Source organism: Manis javanica, chromosome 3, assembly GCF_040802235.1.
Source record: "Manis javanica isolate MJ-LG chromosome 3, MJ_LKY, whole genome shotgun sequence".
Classification (NCBI taxonomy): domain Eukaryota; kingdom Metazoa; phylum Chordata; class Mammalia; order Pholidota; family Manidae; genus Manis; species Manis javanica.
Window position 1 is genome coordinate 65,732,790 of NC_133158.1, and position 25,281 is coordinate 65,758,070.

Sequence of the window (25,281 nt, forward strand, 5' to 3'; positions counted from 1 at the left end):
GGAAAGAAATTTTAAGAAGGAAAATATTTGCTGCCTTAATCTGAGTATCTTAAATAAGTATTAGAAATAATTTAGTATTCAGGTCCTCACATGCTGTACTAATACATACATACATATATTCATACAGATCAATGTTTATATATGCATATGAGCAAATGTACATAGTGTATATATGTATATTTTGTATGTACACAAATTATTAAATATTGGTGTCTTATTATTATTGCCATAACCTGCTTTTTAAGTTTAATTATATATTATAAATTTTCATCTGCCATAGTTAATGAAAGCTTATCATTATATCACATATTACTTATTTAACCAGTCACCATCATGGATTTTAGGTTATTTGAATTTGCATTTCTTTCATTGCTATTACAGATGCATATCATTTCATATATATCTTAGTTTGTGTGTCTTCTATTGTGAATTGCATGTTCTTTTGAAAAAATGAGCTATGTTTCATTTATTGATCGAGAAAGACTATTAACCCTGTGAATATCATATGCATTAAAAATATTTATCTGTATTTTTTATTGGTCTCAATTTTGTTTAAGATATTTTTTGACTTGTAAAAATTTTTAATTTTAAGTAGTCAAATTAATGAATCTTTATGCTTATGTTATATAATACTGTTTATATGCCTCAAAAGTCCTTGAACATTGGGGTTTAGGAAATTTTATATATATATATATATATGTATATATATATATATATATATATATAAATGAGTTCTCTACTCATTTGCTACAAGGCTACAACCTAACACTTGATATTTTTTTCTATCTCATATTTTGTTTTATGTTTTATAAAAACTGAAATAACTTTAAAGCATCAGAACTATTAAATATAATTTTAGTTCAATTCAACAAAGATTTATTGAGTGCTGTGTTTCAGGCCCTGTGCTTTTATTAGGAACACATAAGTGAATTGAATACCTGTGCAGTAGAGTCCTTGAGCTAGAAAAATATATTAATCTGATTAAAGCAGACAGAGCATGTGAGTGGTCAAGATAGTGGCCTAATAACTCATTTTTTCTAATTATTTTTTTTCACTATGACTTATTAGCTATTGACATTTTAGATATTTGTCCCTTTTTTCTTTCTTTTCAATCAAGAAGAGACTCACTATTAAGTGACATTAATTTAACAAAGTTAGATTAACTCAGGCATATGAAATATGGTGTTTTTAATATTCATATAGACTGTTTACTTTTTTCTAATTAATGAACTGATAATTCTGTCTCCTATTTTCAGTTCTGTAAATGTTTACTGAATTCTTGATAGGCACTATTTAAGGAGTTACAGGGAAATGAAAATGAATGTAACAAATCTATAATGCTGTTGGGGAAATTCACCATTTATAAAAATATAGCAATGTAATAATAGTTATGGAGAGTACTGTTTGCTGTGTGCTAGCTGTTGCATGGATATTATCTCATTGAATCTTTGCAACAGATCCTATAGTCCCCCAGATATTGTTTAACTGTCTCTCACTTCATTAAGACTTTTTCTTAGTGTCACTTCCTCTGAGAAACTTTCCTGTGCAAACCTATCTAAAATATGAGCCCATGTAATTATCAATGCGATTTTACCTTGTTGCTTGCTGACATAGTATAATTATATGACATTACAAGTCTAACAGCTTATTGGGTTATTGTTTGTTTCCCATTGCTAGAATGAATATTGATTGGAAGACTAACAGTCAGTTGAGAAGTTTGTAGTTGCAGAAGTTAAATATATAACATTTAACTTCTTTAAGCCTGAACTTGTTTATCTCTGAATATATGTAGACTTAGAGCCTGTTTCAGAGATTGGTCAGACAGTTCATTTTCTCATTCAATAAAACTGATGCATTAGTATGTGGCAATCACTATTCTTGGAAATGGAGGATACAGGGAGAAAGACAAAGTGCCTCCCCTTATGGCACTACCATTCTAGTGGGGGAAACAGACAATAAGTAAGTGAAGATTACTTTTATAATACAATATAATGGCCAAAGTAATTTTCCCTGAACTGTCCTTCTCTTTTTGATCCCTAACAATCTGAACAGTTTTTCTTTTCTGTTCCTAGTTATCTCTTATATCCATGATTAATTGTCCTAATCTTGCTCTTCCTAACAGATTCTAATTTTCAGCGCCTTTTTTGAAGTTTGGCATTGCAAAATAAGTGTGATATTACTATATACCCTTAATGTAACAGGACCATCATTTTCCTTTTCTGGATCCCATTTATCTACTAGTACAGCCTAAACTCAGATTTGTTTTGGTTTATTGGTATGGTTTGTTGTGTAACTCTTTGTTTTCCCTTTGCAAATTATTGTTAATGCATATTAAAGACCCGATCGATTAAAATCTTTTGACCTATTTTAATGCGTCTTTTACAATAGATAGGTTTATAGGATCAGCTTATGTTTATGTATTCATTTCCACTACTAAAACTGCTTTTGAGACTTTGAATGGCTGAATCTCTGTGGAGATTATTAGTAAATACAACATCAAGGTCATCATTGAGATCATAGCAAATTTAGAGAGGTCACTTTCCAGTGACATATAATATTAAACTCAATTTTCAATAGGAGAGTTGTTTCTAGTTAAATATTTTTATATTCAAACCAACCAAATTGACTTTAAAGGCACCTCAGCATCCTGCCTGCTATATTGCTTCCAGTCCTAGCTTTGATTCTATACTATCAAATGCATTTGGATGGAAAAGAATTTAGAAGTGATTCATCCCTTTCTTTGACAGCCCTGCCTTGAAATCTGAGTAAGACCCTACTATTAGCCTTGCTTGCTGAGACAGGAAACATAAGCCATGTTCTGATGTCAGTGCATTAGGACTGTAAACCAGCTCAGCTGTACTGAACATGTTACCTTCTGCTGCCCATTTCTTTCAACCCTTTACTTTTTATTTCTTTGGGTTATTTATTTATTTATTTATTTATTATCTAAGTCTCTCCAATCTCACTCACTAATTTGAGGGTAGGGCCTATGTTTTATCTCTGTATAGGTCCTAACTCACCAGTGTTTACCAGTGTATTACACATAGTAGATTTTTTGCAAAAATCTCTGATAATTAAGAATAAACAAGTAGGTGGGATAAAAACTATTTGGGATAGTTTTTTAAATTATAAAAATATAGTTGAAAAACCTTTAATTGTGTAAATTCAGAAAACTCTTAATACTACTGTAATTACGTGTTCTCCATCTAAACCTTGTATACAGAGTGTTTTAGATTATGTCTTTGTGGCTCATTTTACTGAGTATTCCTACTGCACATACACAAATAAACGTGTCAGCCTTTATTTTCTTTCTAAAACTGTAGATATTAGTTCACATGCACAAACTCATCTACCTACTTCTCATGACTAGTCATAAAGATATTATGGAAATATGAATTGTTTTCTTGGCATATTTCTAATTTTAAGTTTTTGTTTTTACAGTCACAGAAAAAGTATTAAGAATTTCCCTTTGAGATGCTGAAGGCTGAAGGTAATGTTCAATGATATTTTCTTGAATGGGATTTATCTTCTTGAAAAGTTTTCTTAATGTTTTAGGCCTTGGGTTTTACTGCCTCAGTTCTTTCTTTTATTGCCCTCTAACACATAGTATCTTTTTCTATGTCCTAAAAATTAATCTGAAATTATAAGTCAAAAAAGAAGAAACCCTGTGTCATCTCAGAATATTTCAGCCTAACTGGGTATTGCAATATGGGAATGTACTATGGCCTCTTCTCTCTTTTTAGGTTAGCTCAGAACTCTTCTGATTTTATACCTTGCCTTTTTCTTAAATAGATATATTGGCTTAAAGCCAAAAGTCAGTACCTATTCCTCGTCAGGAAGAACTTTACAACTAAGTATAAGAAAAAAAAAAGTGTTTGTTGGGGACAACGAAACCACACAGATGAGATTTAGTGGCTATTCATAGTCCGAAATCCAGAATTTTAGGCAAAAAGTTCACTAAATAGACTGGTGTTGCTACATTGCCTATGAAGAACACAGAAACTAAGGAAGGTTTCTGAGACAAGAGGGGTCCGTAATTACTTTGCTTCTTGTATGCATGGTTAGATGTTGCAGCAGAATAACATGGTAGGGTAATTTATTATAGAAGAGTCAATCAGAGATTACATTGGAGGGGGATGGGGCAGTGTGATCCAACCATCAGTTTTGTCAATACATACCCTTAAGCATGTGTGATAGCTTGTTTTTAATTTCTTTACACCAGTGCACACCTCAAACATTCCGTTTAGCAGTGGGATATGCAAATTGTTCCAAATGCAGCAGCAATACTTTCACCTGAATGTCAAAACTGTCAGAGAGCTTTAAATCAAATCTTTATAACATTTTTTAAAAACCAGCCAGCCCCAAGATTGAGGCACTCAACTCAGTGCAAAACTTGATTCCTATACTTTCCAAAAGCTCTAGTATGTCAACAGGGTAATGTCAAAGTTCTAATTCACCTGCTTTCTAATTTTAACCTTTTTAGGATTTTATTTTATTTGGCTTAATTATGATATTTTCTACAAATTAATGATAAATGCCTTGATTAATAAAACCAAATGTCAAAGAAAATGACAACTTGATGAAAAATTAATACTCGGCAATATTTTAAGGTAGAGAAGTACTAAAGATGTACTCTTAAACCTCATATTTCACATTAGCTCTTTTTAAAGGAAGGTAACCAGAATTCTCCTTGCACCTAAGTTTTCATAGACACATGTGTAGATGAATTTTAGTAAAGTTATTTCGGCTGTTGTTCTTACTACAACCTGTTATAGATAGAAATATATTGATAATTTTTTATCTTTCCCTTGCCTCATGGTATTTATTTTTATTTCACAAAAATCAAGGTAAATTGTATCTTGGATTGGTTGTAGAGATGATGCTACCACATTAAGAATTCAAACAACAAATGTGTGTGTGTGTATGTGTGTGCGTGTGTGTATGTGTGTGTATTTCAAGATATCTCATGGTGTAGAATGTAGCAACTGGTGATTGGATATTTGCTAGACTATTAATTCATTTGGTTATGAATATTTGATCTGGTATATTTAAAAATTATTCAGTAAAAAATATATATATACAGAGAGAGCACAGACTTTCAAAGAGAAATAGAATTTATATGGGGATTTGATTTTTTAAAATATTTTTTCCCCTGAGGTTTCATTAAAAGACCTGAATACCAATAAAGAGCTGGAACTTGCTTTTTTTCCTCTGAACTGTTGGTTAGATCAAAACACCAAAGATTAAGAAATATAACTTCTTTTTTTAATGGTGACTGTGGGGTTGAAAGAGAGAGAAAAGTCCATATATTTTTCCATCCTTACAAAGATCAGGATGATTTTTGAATATGAAACTTGAATATCAATTAAATGTTATGCAGAAATGGTACTATGCAACATTATACTCCATTTGGTTTTTTATTTTCATATTTCACAGATAAATCTGTCAACCAAATGAGGGAAGGCACAATGACCTCTCTGTGTTGTGTTTTTGTTTGGCTTGATTGTATGGGAGTAAAAAGACCCACATAATATACTGTCAGTGAAATGGACCCACTTTGACCATCTGTTCATGTAATGACATAATGGTTATACCTGTCAAGAGAGATTTTGCCAACTAGTGTTAAAATCACTTTTTTTCTGTAGAATACTGGGAATTTTCTAGATAAGTGTTTCAGGCATGTTGCTGTGCATAGTAAGGTAATTAGAGGTAAGTGTTGGTCAAAATCCTGTAAATACAATATAGGCCAATCCCAAGGGATACCATTCTTAAATAGAGATTTTCAGTATTTTTTAAAATTGGAGATGGTTTGTGCTGAAACTTTCCTTAGCTAGCTCTAGGTTTTATGGTTTCGCATCTTGCCAGTCCATGTTGGCAAAGCTGCTTGGTGAGGAGAGGCCACCAGCATCACTGCTCTGACTGCTTACATACCTGCCATGAATAATACATCTGTCAGCTAGTTAGTCATTACATTGTAACTGTCTCTGCTCCTCTTAGGTGATCACTGCCCAGAGGAGTTTAAGTTCCATGATAACACAAAGCTTCTATTTTGTTGCTTGCAAAAATGTCCATTCTCTTCTCATATGCCAGTAAATAAAACATGTCCCACTTCTTTGACAGTTCTTTAATTGCATATTAAAGTACGTACTTTATCCCCTTGTTTATTAAATTCACCAGCCTTTCATCAATTTCTTTTCACATATGAACCAATTACTTTCATTCATTAGTTATAAGATGTGGTTAAGGAATTGTTAATATCTACCTCATGATCCACAGTTTTATAAGTTTTTAGTTGAGTTACTGGTCATTTGGGGAAAGTACTATAAGAGAACATCATCCTTTCTTCAAAATGTCTATGAACAAATGGAATAGACTAAAACCCCAAATAATCTCTAACAAGCTTTTGCTTGGTGTTACATTGTTTGATCCTAGAAACCAGAACAAATGATTCAATCTTACAGTTAGAATCTTTAGTTTCAAGGAGTTGAGTTATGATGTTTTAAACTTGATGCTTGAGTTAACATACATAACAGTCAGCTGATGTTCTTTGAAGAATCCAAAGCTACAGAAAATTAAACAGTGTAAGGCTATTTCTCATCCAACAGAAAAAAAAAGCAAAACTAAAAATAAGTGTGTGTTCTACTGGACTTAAAGTACATAAATTCTCAATTTCAGTGCTTATAATTAGATCATATCTTCTCTCTAAATGACTTTTTAGCACCTTTGGAAACTGCATTCTCTCATTTAAACCTACAATATTTTAGTTTTCAAGCTAAAGTAATCGAGGCCTTACTGATTTGAAAAGATTAATGCAGCTTCCAAAGCTGCCGAATGTGTAACTTAAATACCAGGAGAATGATCAGTTCTTTTAAATAGGATTCATTTGCCTTATTTGTTTCCCTTGGAAGGTTGTGCTAACTGAAAAAACTATGCTCATATAACTCACTGATAAACAGAGCAATCAAAAGATAGCAAGAAAAGCCATGAACGTTGCCCAACATACGTAAGGGATTTGTATTTCTTGCCTAAATGCTGCATTCACTCTTCCTCCTTATCTACCATCCCCCAAATATCCAGGTCTCTCTTTGTATCCCTTAGTGATGACAAGATGTTTTTTATTCCTCTAATGAAGTGAGAAGCAGATTAACATGCTTTCTGCTTGGGAATTAGATTACTTATTGTAGTACTGCTCAACGTATCTTTGTGATACTCCCCAACCCCTACCCACAACTAATTAGTGACTTTCAGAATTAGTGAAAATCTTGGTTGTATGGTGGCTCTATATTTACCAGTGATCAAGGAAGTGTTACTAATACACTTGTCAGTATTAAAAAATAATTAAGTAAACAAAGGACCAGATGGTAGAGCCCAGGACCTATCAAGAACCCAGTATGTGTGGGCTGATCCAATGGAATGACAGAAACATATTACCAGGCTAAGTGGAATCAGAATTACTCTTTCACTTGTAAGAAAAAAGGATATTTTTCAAATTTTTTTTTGTGTGTGATATAGTGATTTACATGTTCAGATCTCATTTGTACTAGCATCGTTTGGGAGCACTACTTCCCTGTGCTTCAAGAGCCAATAATGTTTACATGTATCAGAAAAGTTTTTGAAACAGGACATAGTGGCATCAAAGTAAAGCAATTACCTTTTAAGCATTTTTGCTGGTCCAGAGAAGAATTCTGCTTTGCTCTCTCACAAAAACCTATGTTTTTACTATTATACTCACTACATTTTACTGTTATATTTTATACTTACTTATTGTAACTAAATATTTGTCTCCTCCAATAAACTCAATGGCTCCTAATATAAGAAACCTGCTTATATTATGTACTTAAAGTACATAAATTCTCAATTTCAGTGCTTATAATTAGATCATATCTTCTCTCTAAATGACTTTTTAGCACCTTTGGAAACTGCATTCTCTCATTTAAACCTACAATATTTTAGTTTTCAAGCTAAAGTAATCGAGGCCTTACTGATTTGAAAAGATTAATGCAGCTTCCAAAGCTGCCGAATGTGTAACTTAAATACCAGGAGAATGATCAGTTCTTTTAAATAGGATGTCATATAGTGCATGGCCAGATGAGGAGATAGCAAATACTCTCTTAATGTTTTGTTATAGTAAGAGTCTTATAATAGTGGTTAGAATAAGTTCAATTAAAACTGAGGAAATCTAAAAAGGAAATTCCCTTCCTTTCCTATGGTTTAATTGTCTTCACATGTATACATATATAAACATCTTGTTTCTTACTCTGACTTCCATCTTTTTCATTTTTCATCTATTTGATCTTGTACCTACATACTTTTGTAAGCTATTCTGAATCTCTTGGGATGAATCAGTCAGCTGCTGTGTGGGTAAACTGACGAAACGGAGAGTACATATTTTCAGAGTTTTCTCTCCACAGTCACACAAATAACGCTAGAGGAGCTTAGCTAATCATAAGCTTCCCACCTTCCTTCTTGCCATCCTTCCTTTTCATCCCAACAATTTTTTGTTGAATGTCTGCTTTCTGTCAAGAACTTCATATAGCATTAGATGTAACTGTTGAACAAAACAGACATAGTTCTTACCCTTGTGGAACTTACAGTCTAATAGGAAAAATATAATAAAAACATGTTTACATTACAAACATAGATATATAATTAAATGTCTTACTTTGCTGGATCTCTTCATTCCAAAATGGGCTAGCGAATTTGGTCTACAGTAGAGGCATTATTTTCAATGGCCTGCTTTATTAGTGGATCACTTCTAGATTTAAAAAATGCATGTAGGCCAAATTGTTTCACATTAGGTTTTTAGGGGCAAGGGGTGGTCTTGGGATGACAGTAGATGAAGCAATACTTGCTTTTAAACTGAATCATAAGGCAGTGTTGTAAGCAAGGCTTTTCATATAGGAGACCTGAGTATGCATTTTCAAATCTCAGATTGAAAAAACATTGGTATGTCTAGTATTTTTAAATCACAAAACTTCTTTTTTGTTTATTGATAGTCCAGAATTTACCTGTGAATTGAGTTGTAGTAATGGTGATGAAAAAGCAGGTGATGGAAGTGTGTATTTTTCCTTTCTCTCTTTGGACTTGTGTGGGGAATATCTTTGTCTTCTGCTCAGATTGTTCATTATGCTCCCTTTGGATGTGTGTACTGTTCAGACTTCCAGCCTTGCATGCACATTCAAAGGCATTCCAAGTCATTATGCTGGACTTCGGCCTTTTTCAGTAAAAAGGCCATTTCCCCCATCAGCTGTCCACTTGGACATACATTCTTTTTACTCTCAAAAACATTTTGTATGCATTCAGAGTATATTAGATGGATTTGTCAAATTACTCATAGATAATCAGTTTTTTAAAGTTATAATTTGAGCTATGACCTCTCAAACTGTGAATTATAAGGTTTGACTCTTTGGTTCACTGTTTGACACCACAGCCATTAATTACAGTTTTTAAAGGACATTTTATTTCAGTTAGAATTTATGTTATGAAAACAGTTTAAGTATTTCCCCTTTAACTTTTAGGAATACATGCTGAAATGTAAAATGTATGTATATATTCTCAAATATAATAAATAGTTGACTTGCTTATTCATACTGTATTCAAATATATTTATGCATATTTCTACTAGTACATTAACTCTGTTGTGCATGCTTATAGAGATTTTTATATAATTTGTGAATTGACACTAAGATCATATTTATGTAACTCTGGTATCAGGATGAGTATGACTTTTCAAATATACTTACCAGGGTAGGAAAGACTTTATTACTATTTGAATCTAGGTTTTTTTCTTTTCCTTGAACAGAGATACAGAAGTAGGTGCCTATGAATGCCCCAGGTGTGACAGTAATTTGAAGTTCTTCTAGATAGTTTGAAGTAATATTGCTGGGGAGAATGTAAACTGGTCAAGTTGTTTTCATAAATGTGCATAGCCAAAGGTACTAAGATGGAAAGGACATAGCAAAGGCCAGTTTAGCTAAGTGCAGAAAAATATCTAGATGTGTGGATCTTTTTTTGAGTAAGTATAGAGTTTGGACTGCATTCTTCTTCTTTTAGACCCATTAGTTTGTGGTTTATAAGGAAAAGTGTACTTCTCTTTTTCTTACTTCTAAAAGCAAGAATAAAGTTAGGATATACTAACTAACTGTAGAATTTTCAAAAGAAAAAATTTTCTGAAACTAATCATAAGCAAATTTTTATATCACAAAGTACATTTAACCATTTGTAGATTTTCTAGGGTGCCCTGGGATACAAATCTACCAGCCTCTCTCCCCACTAGCCTCCATTAATATGTAATCACCCAATCTTTTAGATAGACTTATTTTAGGAATTTTATTTTCCCTTGGCAAAAAACCGATTACTATCAGTAAATGTGAGAACTTTTAAGTACATCATGGGAGTTTTGAAATTTGAAAATGTTTTCAGAGATCAATAGGCTTTAAAAAATTCAGTTTAATTTTCATGGTTTATATGACATCATCTTGGTTAAGTAAAGATATCTCCTCACAATATGTCCTTCATATTACTTAAAGGCTAATACAGGGTGACACTGAAATTCTTTCTTCATTTGGTCCCAGTCTACATTCTGAGCCCTTAATTTCTGTACTTCTCTTTCACTCTCCCCGTTCCGCCTCTCTGCCTTCCCCTAAGCACACAGTTCTTCCTGCCCACACTGCCCAGTTTGCTATGTTCTTAATACACTGTGGCTCACCATGCTTTATGCCTTTGCTCTTGCTATTCACTCAGCCTGCTGTGACCTTCAAGTCGTTCAGAAAAATGTTGTCTCACTAGTGGAGGTCTTATTTATCCTTTAATATTTATCCTTTATTATGACACACTTATATTATGTCATAGTTTTTATTAGAGGTCTTATTTATCCTCTAATAAGGTCAGCACACATTTTCTTAGTGTCTCCTTCACATTTTACTCACATGAGTATAGTACTTATATTGTGTAATAGTTAGTTTTTACTTATGCCTGTCTCCTTTCCCAAATGGTAAGCTTCTTGAGGGAAAGGATTATGCCCTCTTCATTTTTCTGTTTAGCTCAGACCAGGTGCTCAATAAATGTTTACTGAACTTGGAGCAACTATGTCACCAATGATACTCAAAATTTATTTGCAGCACAAACATAGCAAAAAGGGATCTGTTAAAAAATATGTGTACTAAATTTCCTCTGGGTCACTACATGACATCCTTTAGGTCTGGGTATTTGTTTTGGTGCTTATTTTTACAGCTCAGTAAAGGAACAGAACTTTTGTCCTACATGTTGGAAGACAAAAGACATTTTTTTAGGCCAAAGGGATCAAACCATGACTTGTCAAAGCAGTTTTAGATCTTAACATTTGTAATGAAAACATTGAATGATTTATACAGGCAGTCTTAGAAGTGTTTAGTACTCTATAATTTTATACTACCACTATGGATGGTGGTACTTAGTTTGAAACAGCTTCATATGTATAGACTTACCCAGAATCTGAAATTTAGGCAATAATTAGCCTCTTAAATGGATCTGTTTGGAAAGCATTATAAAATAATAGTTCCCTTCCCAAAGTAAGATGTGGTTGTGTGAAGGCTGCACTCATTTAATGGTGTCTCAGCTGAAACAGGTGCCTGCCTTGCTTTGTTCTCCAGAAGCAGCTTTATAGATTTTAAGCACTGAGTATACAGTCCACAGTGGCACTATTAACAAATCAGAATGAGGCCAAGGGAAAACTCATCTAGGATCCACACACCTAAATGCAGTTAGTAAACAGAGACACTAACTCTCATTAAGCATAATTAAACCTAATATTGACTGTAAACTGTTACTTACCTTAAACTTCTCTGTAGAGAGTGTGGAAAGGGATTAACCTAGCAGATTGGGACATTAATTACTACCTCTCTCACATTAAAGTTACCATCAAGAAGGGCTATATTCATAAATAAAACATAGAAGGGATTGAGAGACTGAAAATATGTAAATTTACTTTATAAAAAGGAGAGAAAAGCCTAAATTAAAAAGAATAAGTGAGCTGTGAGCAGTGCCAGCCCCTGCAAAATGGAACTGGCTAATTACTACAAAAACCAGGCTGAAATAATCACAGAAATGTGTCCTTGTCTTCTGACTGACAGAATCTGCTTCACAGGAGACTCCAGATTAGCAGAGTCCATTCTTTCTCATGCGTAGCTACTGCCATTGCTGAAGCTATTGTGGGGTGTGGAGAGAGGATGAAGGGATTTGAGAGAAATGGAATCTCTTTCCTTTTTTCCCCTAGTCATTAATAGCCCTTTATTTATGAAATTGATTGTAATGATTGTATGACTGTTGTTTGATATGTCAGAGAGAAGGCACAGTCCTGTTTTTCGTTCAGTCAAAATGGTCTGGCACCGGTTTCCTGCTACTATTTAATAATCTCCTTCTTGGGTGCAATCTAAAGAGTATGTTGTGAAGGATATAAAAATGTCAGCTAAATTTAAGATCAACTGTGAAGTTTTTATATTACACTGCTACCCCAAGGGAGGAGGCCAGGATCTGGAAGATAAGAATTTAAAGAGAAAAGCAAAGCAATGACAATACAAACTTATCTACCCAGCCTTAGAATCGTCTTCAAAAGTTCATCCGCCTGTTTCCTGTGAATGTATGCTGTGATCTATTACTTCTTCTCTATTTCCTTTCCAATAAGGATCTATATACTCATTTCTAGACTATCTTACTAATTCACCAGGGCGGGGTTCTAGTTTTTGGAATTGAATCCTATTTCACAGCCTTGCCTATGGTTGTCATACTAAACAACAGTTTAGGTTGAACATGTCAGGCTTCTAACCAGGTCTTAGTGCTGTCATGCTAAATTTTATCTTCCAGTGCTCACAAGCACAAGAGTAATACAGGAGCTGTGTGTGTGGAAAAAGAGAACCTAGAAATTAAGCCTGGAGCATGTATTCATTTTTTTTTAGAAGATGTGAGGTTTAATTTTAGAATAAAACCTCTAATTTTTTTCCCCTGAATTTAAAGCTACTTTCACAGCTCATGAGATGAACTAATGAAACAGAAATAATTAATGGACAAATCTATCCTTCATTTCCTCCATTGAGCAAAAATTCTCAAACTGGTTGGATGACAGAGGATGAACAAAAACAGTGAGAGTAAGAGTACTTCTATCCTCTATTCTTGTAACAATCATGACATTACAAAATAACCATAACAATGGCACTCTTATTAATCAGACATATTTATACAGAATTAGTGTTGGCTTCTGCTCTATATTACCTTTAGTTTTACATGAACTTTTATTATCTGTGCATATCAAAAGAGACATGGTGAATGAACAAAGAAGCCCTGTTATGAGACAAGTATTATTTGACATTTTGGGAAGCTCTTATTATAGGGTTTCCTCTTAAGTGAGAATAAAGGGAAGGTTGTCATTAGTTGCACTATTACAGACACTCTGGATTTTTAAAAACAGAAATGGAGCCCACTTTTTTCCTTGAAGAAGAGTCATCAGAACAATTCAAATGATCCAAGTCTTCTGAGGCTTGTCCCCCTTATCTCTTTGTTTTATCATGTGAAACAATGACCCTATAAGGCATCTCTTCAGATAATTGTTCTTCCCTTGGCTTATAGAGCTGGTTAGGTATATGATTTTCCTGTTTTTTTTAATATGCATAATCATCTTTAGACTTCTGGAAAAATTTCTGATTAATCTAAAATGCAGAAGTCTTGCAAGTTCTGTATAGCCCCACTGCAAACCAGATGCTTTTTACTTTTCATCCTAAAAGAGGACAGCTCTGAGTAAGTTCTTTTGAGGTCTTTCTCCCAGGCTTATCACAGGTCTGACAGAATTATGGTGAAAAAAGTGTGATTATGGGTAATACTGAATCTCCTGTAAAATTCACTGGGACCGTACTTCTAGAGACTGACTAGTTGTCATATATTGTTTTTTTTCTACAGCTTGGGATAAAATTTTAAGTCCAAAGAATAATACTACTGAAAAGAAAATAGGTGAGTCACTACAGCTACAGTATACTAAATGGCAGGATAAGAAGAGTGATTCTCAAAGTAGAGAAAGTAGATATCAAAATTACCACCTTGAGGTGTCTTTTTAAATTAACCCCCCCCAAGTCGATAATTATTTGTATAGTGCTTGTCTAAGAGCCAAAGATCCTAGAAAATAGTTTGATCAATTGATAATTTAGCTTTTAATATTTTGAAGTTTAAATACAGAAAATAAAATGGCGATTTTTATAATCTCAGAATTTCCCTCTACTTCTATCATAGCTTCCTATTTTATGTTAGCAGACACTGAGTTTGGGGGCCCAGCAAAAAAAAATAAAACCCCCAAAATAACATATAAGCCCCCAGGAAGAAAAAAAGAAAAATGCTAAGTTTGGTATTTAAACATATGTAGAAGGAAGCAAAGTTTCCTGAATGAGCCATGAACAATCATGAAACTCCTAATTGCCCATCTATCCTGCATAGCAATGGGAAAGGACAGAGTGTTTTGTAACTCGAAATACTTAAAATGAATTCTTTGAAAAATCGTTTATTTCTCGCATTTGTTTTTAGTTTCTACTGTTTTCTATTATACATTTTTTAGTTGGATGTTAGAAAGATAGACAAAGTGATGTACCTGTGGCCATTCTACTATCTCTAAGTATGGGGATACTTAAAAATTCTATTTAAAATAGGAGAGATCGTCTTTGTCTGAAGTGAAGAGAGTTCTTGGCTTTGAACCTAGATGAAATGTCTTTTCATTTTAGGAGCAATAACCAAACCATTCATTTCAGACAGGATCATTCTATATAGCTTTTCTGCTACTTACAAGGCACTTATTACCCAAATAACACTTGAAGGTGGTTCAAAGCAGCATATTTTCGCATGTCTTAAACCGCCCACCAGATTATGAATTAAGGGAGCAGGGTCTGTATCATTTATAACTTTATTTCCTTGTTAGTGCTCCGAGTATTACATGTATGCAGTGCATTTAGGTGATTCTTGCTTTAAATGTGGACAAGCTGAGGTCAGTGAGGAGAGTCACCAAATTGAAAGGTAGTCCAGTGAACTTTTTTTACATTAGAATATGATTCATCTTAATTTTCAAATACATAAAATTTTCAAGGAAATAAATTCACCTGTGGCTCACAAATCACTAGAATTCCCTAGTAATTATGTGTAACCCACCTATGACCTAATCTAAAGCTAGTTATGCTTTGGGTTTGTACTCTGTCTTTAGTAACAAATTCATCCTTTCATTCACTTAAAAAAAACATTAGTGCAACCATGTGTGAAGCACAGAGGTATACAAAATGAAAATACAAGGTGTTTGCTACAGGGAGACCTATGGGTTACTGGGGTCTTAAACACAATAGCATTTTACAAATATTAATACCTTAAGAGGGGCCTAAAAATGTTACTATGGGAACATGAAATCTACTTAGGAAATCAAGGATTCATAAAGACAATGCTTGAATAGAGATTTGAATGAGTAAGAGTTTGATAGATGAAGGGCTGAGGGGGCAATTGTGGTTGCACTGGAGAAGAACATTCTAGGAAAAAGTAACAGCATGCAGGAAGGCCCAGAAGAATGAGAGAGCCTGGCTTATTCAGAAATGGCAACTGGTTCAGTATGGCTGCATCTTAAGGTGGGAGTAAGAAGTAAGGCTAGATGGGTAATATTGGTCAGATTAGAAAAGGCTGTAAATCCTGTACCAGGGAGGTTGGATTTCATTCTATCACCATTTGTGGTTTATTAGAAGATGAATGTGGTATATGATATATTCGGGAGTGCGGAGATAAAAGCTATACTACGTAATGATGACATAGCTATGGAGGGTGATGGAGGAGTTATATATGAGGCAGCTTCCTGGTTTGGGTTAGTTTTAGTGTCATTTATAAAGATAGAAAATGCTGCTAGCTACTGCCCTCTCTATTTTCCCTGGCTATGCTCAAATTTCTCCAAAGAGATGTTTATACTGTCTTTCATTTCCTCACCAATCCATTCATTATTTCATCCTGTCTGTTGCTGAGACCTCTATTACTTCATCAAACTATTATTGAGATCTCATTGAACATTTGCCCTTGTCTACCACTTCCTCCTTTGTGAAATGCTTTCTGCCCATGGCATCGTGTTCTCCTGATTTCCTTCCTGTATCCTTTGTCATTCCCTTGATATCTCCATTGCAGACATATTCTTCTATATCCAGCTATTAAATGTTGGAGTTCCTAGGGTGGATCCAAAGCATTTCTGTTGATTCCCAGCATTTTGGACATCTTTATAGCTACAACACATTGAGATGTTTTCAGGGAATGTACTACAATTCTTTTAAGGTCTTTTTGGGGCAGAATGTTTCAAAGGTTGTATTTAGACACAGAAGTCATGCATGCATTCTTTATTGCTAGTGTTGTGTAATTCTCAATATGAGCCCACAGGGGAGCTCATATGGTAACTTTTGTTCTAATTTGTACATCTTAAAAAATCTTCCTGATATTTATGTTTTAACCTTGGGCAATTATTAGCCCCAAATATCAGTTTCTTAATCTGTAGTATATGGGGAGCCATCCCAGCTCTTTAGGATTCCATGATTCTGTGGTTGGATATTTTATGACCTGCAGAGGATAGTGAACTCTAAACAATGTGCAGATAACATTGAATTCTATAGTCATATTTTACAAAAATGTTTATCTGTCTTTTCCACATCTACACTTCATACTTTGCTTCCTATTTTAAGATAATTCCATGCTTATGGAAATACATATTCCTAATTTCATGTTTACTTAAAATTTCTTTGCAGTTTTTGTTATGAAATTTTATTAAAAGCTTTTTGAAAATCTGAATAGATTGTGTATTCTGGTTACTGCCCTTACAGATGTTTATTTAACCCCACAAGAAGCCCAGATGTGAGAGGCTCAATTAACCAAGTGGAATTTAAGCTTTTGGGGGATCTTAACCTTTTGTACATATTCCCTTTGTTTGCCTTTGGTTCCCAAGGCTGCTTCTAATCCCTTCTTTTTGTGATTGGGTCACATGGCCAGGCTACTTTCAATACTCAAGTGAAAATGATCAGTTAGATATATGGGGCATAGATTTATTCTCGATCAGTGTCCCTCTTGATGCTAGTGATTCATCTACATCTGGCTGATTAATTTTTAGAATGTCCTTTATATTTTCTTATTTTTAATCTAGAACCTCCTATTGTGTGCTTCAAAATATATTTGAAGCATGGGAGTCTCCTTAATGTTTCCTAGTATATGTATATATGTGTATGTATATATATATATTTTCTCTTATATAATTTAGCAAAAACAATCTGAATTTCCCTACTTACTACTAGCTGACATTTTCCCATGGAATACAAAAATATCAAAAAATCTAAAACAAAAAAAGAAAATCTACTTGGCTTTATTTGTGGTGTCACTTGCAAATTAGGCCTCACTTTTCTTATTTATTTACCTTATCTGATCTCTAATGAATTTTTCTTTCTCCCTTCGGATAAATTTTACTGAATAGTTGTAATGTGCAATATACCTGGAATTTTCCCGTAGACCTTCCACTATGTGGCCTTCCATTATTCATTTGAGCAATCTTTCCTTTTAAAAAATAAATGGTCTTTTCTCTTATACTTTTTTGTTCATTTTATCATTTAAACATACAGGATGATATTTTCCATTCCCCCTTTTCCTTTGTGCCCTTTTTTTTTTTTTGATTCTTGAGATTTTACCCAACAAAATATTTGAAGGCAAACGTTTGAGCAGCCTCTGTGATTTTCTGTTTTAAGGACATTCCTTTAAGGTTTGCTTGTATGTCTAATTGTCCACTGGTACTTTTTAGGGGGGAAGTGGGAGATCAGTTCTGTTCCTTGTGGAGTTCTGGTAGGGAAAGAGCTGAGTAATTCAGAGCATTTGTAAAATTTAGTTTTTGGTCTCCTTCAACCTCAGTTACACACTTTGATCTGAAACTCACCAGAAATAGGAGAATTTGTGAAAAATTCAAGTGCAGTATTAACCATTTTTGGGTGTCTTGCCAATGGGTTTCAGCCCCGGGCAAGTTTGCTATGGATTCAATGTGACCAAAGAAATTGACAGCAAAACGTTCTTTAGGGTAAAAGGGTTAATTATCCGGTTTGTTCTCCCAGCAGTAAGTCAAGCAATAGCATCTGTGCCTCCTCACAGAGCACTGAGCAGAGCTCTCCATATAGTGGAATAATAGCTTATTGCCTAAAGGCCAGTTACATCATCAGGTGGTTTAAGTTCAGTAAGGATGCTGGCCACAGGAACCCAGCTCCCCCACACTCCATCCCTCCAGGATTCTCACCTTACAATGTACATGCTTTCAATCTTCCCCAATGGTCCCTGTGCGAGTAAGCTGGAGCACTGTAACCAGATTCCACAATAGCAACAGAGGAAAACAACAACTTAGAGATAATAACAAAAATTAAAATACAACAAGATTTTAATACAGGTAACAAAAATTATAATAATCCTCAAGCCAGAGGAGGTTCCCAATCCACAAAGACTTTAGGGGTGATAAGACACATGTTTTAATGCCACCACCTTAGGCAAATCTTCATCAGGTTGGATACATGCAAGAGAGTGGTCCTATGATAGGACTGTAGCAGGAAGTGGGTTCCTTCCAGGTCTAGTATACCATACTTTTACTTCTTTCCCCACGGGGGTTACTGAAGGTCTGTGTATAGTGCTACTGAAGATGCATGCACTGGCCATAATGATAAAACAAACTCCCCAGTAAGATGCTCCTACCTTCTGGCCATTCAGGTTATACTACTGTGACCTTTGGTAGCCACTCTACTGTTGTTCCAGGAATACACAGTAGGCCAGCTTCCAGGCCTTGTCCCCAAGGTACCAGGAGAGCCAGCCATTGTTGGTCCATGTGTGGAAAGGTCCAAGGCCACGTCCACTCAATGGAGTCTCCGGAGTTCAGTGCAGTTGGGGCTGGCAGTAAGATTTTATTCTGGTGGCCAAACCTTGGCTTCAGGGATTCTTCCTTGGTTTGTACTTGCAGTTGTATGGGAGAGGCAGCCATATGTGTTAACATGTCTACAGGGTTCAGGACTCCCTTTCAGGGTTTCTCATTCAAATGCCATAGCACAGTCCATAAGTGGACTGACCATCCCCGCAGACTATTGGTATCTGTTTTTAGTTTGGATTTTAACAAGCTGTGTGCCTCTCTATCATGCCTGCTGCAGTAGGATTGTATGGCACATGAAACTTCCATTTGATTCCCAGCTGTCGCACCCATTCTTGCAGTGAATGTGCAGTAAAATGGGTTTCCTGATCACTTTCAATTACCTGTGGTTGGCCATAGGCAGCAAAGAGATGCCCAGGCCTCTTTCGGTCATCTGCTGATTTTCACAATGGGTAGGAAAAGCAACCAGAAGCCCAGTAGCTGTGTCCACACAAGTCATAACATACCGATATCCTTCTGACACAGGTAGAGGCCCAATATAATCTATCTGCCACCTAACAAGGGGTATAGGCCCCTTAGCTATTGTCCCATGTTGCTGTGGAACTCAATGTAAGTCCCTTTTGGAGCACACGACACACTCCTGCGGGGCTCTACTAACTTCTTCAAAGGTCAAAAGTAACCCCCACCAACAGGCTACAGTCCATATTATCTTTTGCCCCATATGCAACAAATGCTGATGTAACCATTGGGCTACATTAGAGACAGGCTTTTTTTCTAACCAATGTACCTGGACCAATTTCTCTGTACTGTAGATGGCATTTCTTATGCCTAGCTCTCGTAACACCTGTTGGAGCTCAGCATACGTCTGCCATCTAACAGAAGAGGATGGCAGATCACCCGGATTGGGCCACACAGCACAAAGTGCAGCCGTAAGCTAATCGAAGAGGGAGTGACTCCCTGAGATCTGATGTGCATTTTGTAATCACTGCCTCAAGGCAGGCTGCACTGTCAGGGAAGACAGCTTTCCCATCTCTGATCCTGACAGAACAATTCCATCCATGCCTAAGTCCCACAGATGCAGGAGCCAAGCTGCTATTGACTCCGAGGGCTTCTGCCTAAACTGGGAGCCCAAATCCACCAGCTCAGCCTTAGTATAGGGGCAGATGACAGAGTGCTCCACAACCTGGGGAGGGGGCTGTTCCTCTCCTTGGGGAACTTTCAGCTGCTGAGTATTTATTTTCTTTACAACCATTGGGCGTGCTTTCAGTACAGGAGGGGCCAGTGCCTCTGACACCACTCCTTCATCCTTCCCCAGCTCCTCCATTTCTGGGGCTGATGGCACCTTTCTCTCCCCTCCCCTGAGTGCCTCCTCTGCTACAACCATTACCTTTTCTACTGTGCCTTGCAACAATGCTACCTCAGTCTTCAAAAGCTCTCTTACCTTCAGCTCAACACTGTGCAGCTGATGTTCTCATGCCACCTCTGCCTGTGCTTCCCCCAGGAGTTTCTTTTTCCTTGATGGCCTCTTCTTCCTTCAGAGCACCTGGCAGTGCTGCAGTCTCATTCTATAAGGAATTTTTTACCTCTTCAATGGCACCTTGCTGCGGCATTCTCATGTTGCCTTTTCTCACATCAATGCCATTTCCTTCTTCAGGGAATTCACAGAATTTTGCAGCTCGCGTTCTCGTGCCACCATTTGTTGGGTCTTTTTCAGGAGCATGTCCTTCTCTTCTGTAGACTTTTTTAATACTGTGAGAAGCAGCCAACCCACAGCTGCCTCACGGGCACTCTGCCTGTCAAAAGACCTGCTTACTATATCAAGGGCTACCCCTACTGCCTCAGGTATCACCTCTCCTTGCCTCCAGTCCTGGAGTGAGGCCCAGCCCTCTAGGAGGCAAGCCACCTCCGACCACATACCCACTGGGGGACAACCCACTGTCTACCCACTCACAGGGCAGCCCGCTGAAGCACCCCTCCCATAAGGGCAGCCTTTTTCCTTGGTCAAAAATGAACCCTGCCAACTTTCGCCAATTTTCTTGCCAATGTGTTTCAGCCCAGGGAAAGTTCGCTATGGATTCAATCTGACCAAAGAAATTGACAGCAAAGGTTCTTTGGGGTGAAAGTGTTTATTTATTACCCAGTTTATTCTCCTGGCAGTAGGTTGAGACCTAGCATCTCTGCCTCTGTGCAGAGCACTGGGCCAAGCTCTCTATATAGTGCAATAATAGCTTATTGCCTAAAGGTGTGGAAGTGGTAGCCTAGCAACAGGCCAGTTACATCATCAGGTGGTTTAAGTTCAGTGAGGATCCTGGTCATAGGAACCCCAACTTCTCCACATTGGGGTAATATATAAATTCAGATTATTTCTCTTTATAGCTCCAAAATGTCTATTGTTTCAAACTTGGGAAAAGTAAGTTTTAAAAATCTGTAAAGATAATATTTTGCTGTGAAAAAGAAAATCTCCCCAATTCAAGTGCAAGTGTAAATATTGTGCTCCAATAGGAAGCTACCAGCTGACTTTATTCTCATTTTTTAAAATTATGTATTATACTATTCCTTGATTTTGTGGGAAGGATGGAAGATGAATCTTTATGAGCTGTTTGTCACTTTAACACAAAGTAAGTCACAGAAAGTCAAGAAATATCTTCACTCTAAAACCATGACAATATAAATTCTTTAGACCAGAAACCATGGTTTCTCCTTATTGGATGTTGTCTGTAGAATAGAGGATCCACCAAAAATAAATACTCAGTCTGTATAAATTGACAATGAAAATTCCTGAAGTTTAGTCATGAAAGGATCTTTATAAAGTAAGTGTTTTTGGAGCTTTAAGGAAAACCTCACTCCTGAAATGCTATGTATTGAAAAGCAGAGATACTTTTGTGGAGACACTCAAATGAGTCCATAGTTCATTGTGTGGGGAGTGACATGTGTGGAACTCCATTAATAACAAAATATGTTACGTTCTTTTTTGTTTCATTTTATTAATGAATTTAGTTGCAGATTGATGGGTGCTTTAAACAGAAGACTTACTTTGCAGAAGTAGTTACAACAGTGTACACATCCCAACTAACAGTGTGCAAAGTGATCTCCATTGAAGGTCAAGCTCTAAATACAAAAGAATACTTTGAAACACTTGCTTCTCATCAGGTATGAATTAAACTAGGGACCTTTTGTCTATGGATTCAGATTTCTTTATAGAGGGTGACATCACCTGGGTAGTATTTGGAAATGTGTGTTTGTTACAGTAACTGGTGAGCACTATTATAATTTTGTGTGTAGGGGACTGTGATGACTATCAGTCTTGTAATACATGTTAGAAAGGAGACTTGGTTAGCTCCCAAAGCAAATAGCATTCCTGTAGAGAAATATTTTCCCTTTGTATGTGTGAGGCCTATAAGTACTTTCTACTCTATCTTATTTTATCTCATTCCATCTTATCCCATCTTGGCATATTTTTTCCTTTTCTTTTAAAGTCTACAATCACCTGTTTTAATTTCGAGACCAATAACAGTATACCCTGGAGTTTGAAAAACCATGTGATAGAGATCTTTATACAGCCATGTTATAGCAATCCTGGTAAGCATAGGATAAAAGACAAAATAACTGAAGAGTTGCCTCTAACATGACTTGATTTTCTTTTACCCTAAGCAGGGCTCAGAATTTCCATATGTGACTAGGTCAGATTTCTTTTTAGGAGAGGCCTAGGCCTGTTTGCCAGCAGTCGAGGTATAGATCCTGACTGCCGCCTCTGCCATCTATTGCCCTGACAATGAGGAAAGAGAAATGGAGAACACTGTCGAAGATCACTCATGGCATCTGCATCCCAAAAACTCCAAGTTGCCTCTGTGGTGCATATAATGAACTCTGATTATGTTAAAATAAACAGGGTTCAATGAGAAGAGAGTGAAGCAGTCTGCTCTTCCTGTCAGAGTAGTCATCCCTAAGTCATGGGGTGGTGACTTGGCACATTGGGTCTGCATGTTGTTGACTGAAGCAAATGAGGAGTCAAGTGGCCTGGCTGTTTTGGTGCAGTGCCCAATTTATTGTGGTTATATAAAGTTAACCAAGTTATTGGCTACTCAGAACATTGTCAGAATAATGGCTTTTCAGAGTATTTTTAAGGGGCATCATTACTGATGACAAGCCTAACATTATACCTTAAGTTTCTTCGTGACTTCACCTGAAGTGATTATACTAATTAAATCCAGTCCACTCTTCTCAGCTGAGGGAAGTAAAGGTTAATTTGGAAAAAAAGCTTCCCTAATGATTTCAGCATGTCCTCCTTGTAGTGGACCATTATTTGGCTATTTCCAGCATGCCTACCCTACTCTCTTATGTCATCAGGAACCCTTCAGAACAGTGTTTAGTCACACAGAGGTGAGCTGAGCAGGGGCAATTTTCTGCTGTCACCTTTCTGTTTCAAGTGCTATTCACATGAGTATTTGTCCACCTGTTTGAAAAGGTCAGAATTTAGCTTCATCCCTTGATTTTGTTGTGTTGAGCTAGTGACAATTGCAGAATGTCCTGAGTAATGCATTAGAGATTTATATTTGTAGAGTGAGATTATTATCATCTTCTCTTCCTATGAGCTGACTTTGGTTAGCATTATGCACATTTTTGTCAGTGTGGGGAAAATTGAAGTTCCTATGGCCAGGATCCTCACCTGAACCTAACCACTTGATGATGTAACTGGCCTGCTGCTAGGCTACTGCTTCCCCACACCCATAGGCAATGAGATATTACTGACTGAGTCACTATATAAAGAGCTCTTTCCAGTTCTCTGGGCAGAGGCAGAGACAAGGAGGATTACTGACCTGCAGACTGTTGGATGCAGACGTAATTCTATTGCTTGACCTATTGCTGGGAGAACAAGCCAGGTAATAAACCTTTTTACCCCATGAATGTTCCATTGTCATTCCTCAGTCTCACTGAAACCATAGTGAACTTGCCTGGGGCTGAAATCCATTGGCAAGACAGTCAGTATGGCTGGCTGTTCAGAAACCTTGGTCTTATTTTCAGGAGTAGAACACATTTACTATTAAATCTTTATTTTTGCATTATATATGGATATCTCGATACAACTGTAAAGTAAAACCAACATTATTTGGTGGCAAACCTTAAAATGGATTTAAACAATTACACTTAGTAGGTCACAAAATTTGCCCTTTCCTATTCTGTTTTTACTAGAACCTTCTCCCTGTGATTTTCCACACATATTGTTTCATCTATGGAAATGGTCCCATTTCCTTATAAGCAAAAAATAAAATGCATCCTTCTCCCCCCCAAATTTTTTGTTCAACTTTACTCAGAAATACGTATTTCATAGAAAGCCACAATCTGAGATGGAGTAATAGAGTGACAGTTGTCTTTCCCTTTCCCCTTTTGGAGCCACTTCTCATCTGAAGAGGGTACTTACCCATGCCCCAATCTTCCCTTACAGTGAGAAAGCCTTACCTGGAAGATAGCTCCATGGATGATTACAGGGTTAATACAGAGCTAAGATAATGAGGACTTGTCCTACTTGAGGTGGGCAGCATGAGAAGAAACACTGATTTTTTTTGTTTTGTCTGAGCCCCTAGAGAGTGACTGCCATTGTGAGTGATGTGAAGATCAGAAGACAGGCCCAAAGTACAATAGTGTAACTAACAAGTGAATTCAACCCAACAGTTAGGATGAAGCAAAACAATGTGGAGAGAAAAAGAAACAAGGTCCTGTCCTATGAACAGAACTCAGGAAACTATCTTGTTTATATCAGCCCTCAACCACTTTGTATGGGAATAGGTATGTCTGACTTTCGGTTTGAGTGTGCAGGTAGGTAAAAGGCATAGTCTCCTGTTGTTGGCTGTTGCTGTTTTGTAATTTACCCAGGTGTGACTCAAGCTGGAGTTATCAGAATTCACTCACAGTCATGGGATAGCTCAATGTTCTGGTTACCCAGGACTGGTTCGGGGCTGAATGCTTGATCTCTAACTTCCAGGTAACCATAGTGGCAGTGGTACTGTTCATCTCAGGAACCATTGCTCTAATGAAATCGTTGTGTGAGATGGAGTCCCAGACTTCCTCTTGGCAGTCATGGTAAAAGTGGTTTCCTTTGGAATGACTGTTAGCACTCCTGTGGCAGAGGAGCTTTGTCAGCTACAGGGGAAGGCACTTCTCTTTCCCTTGTTCCCCAGTATCAGCCAGGATGGAGTGGGATCCACGGATCCACTTAGCTTCAAAAGATGTTTGATCCAGGACCCAGAGGAATTTTTCTATTTGGTGTTTCTCCCCGGGAATGATTGGCTTCTGGTAGTATTTAATGGTGAGTACTTGAGGTGCCACAAATCTGTTACTTTGGAAGAGATGTGTGACTATTCTACTTCCACTTACTCTCTGTTCTC

The 25,281-nt window shown here is 36.4% G+C and overlaps 1 protein-coding gene across 24 annotated transcripts in view; it reads left to right on the forward strand.

The window, feature by feature from the left end:
- The window catches only part of ZBTB20 (zinc finger and BTB domain containing 20), an 832,086-nt gene that overhangs the window by 171,848 nt on the left and 634,957 nt on the right, over positions 1-25,281 (forward strand). For 21 of the 24 annotated variants that reach the window (XM_073231612.1, XM_073231618.1, XM_073231633.1 and 18 more), the window contains one exon: positions 3,442-3,490. The gene's annotated coding sequence lies outside the window, so the exon portion shown is untranslated. Of the gene's footprint in view, positions 1-3,441; positions 3,491-13,926; positions 13,978-25,281 lie in introns of all 24 variants that reach the window. The other 3 variants (XM_073231628.1, XM_073231629.1, XM_073231624.1) reach the window with 1 other exon arrangement.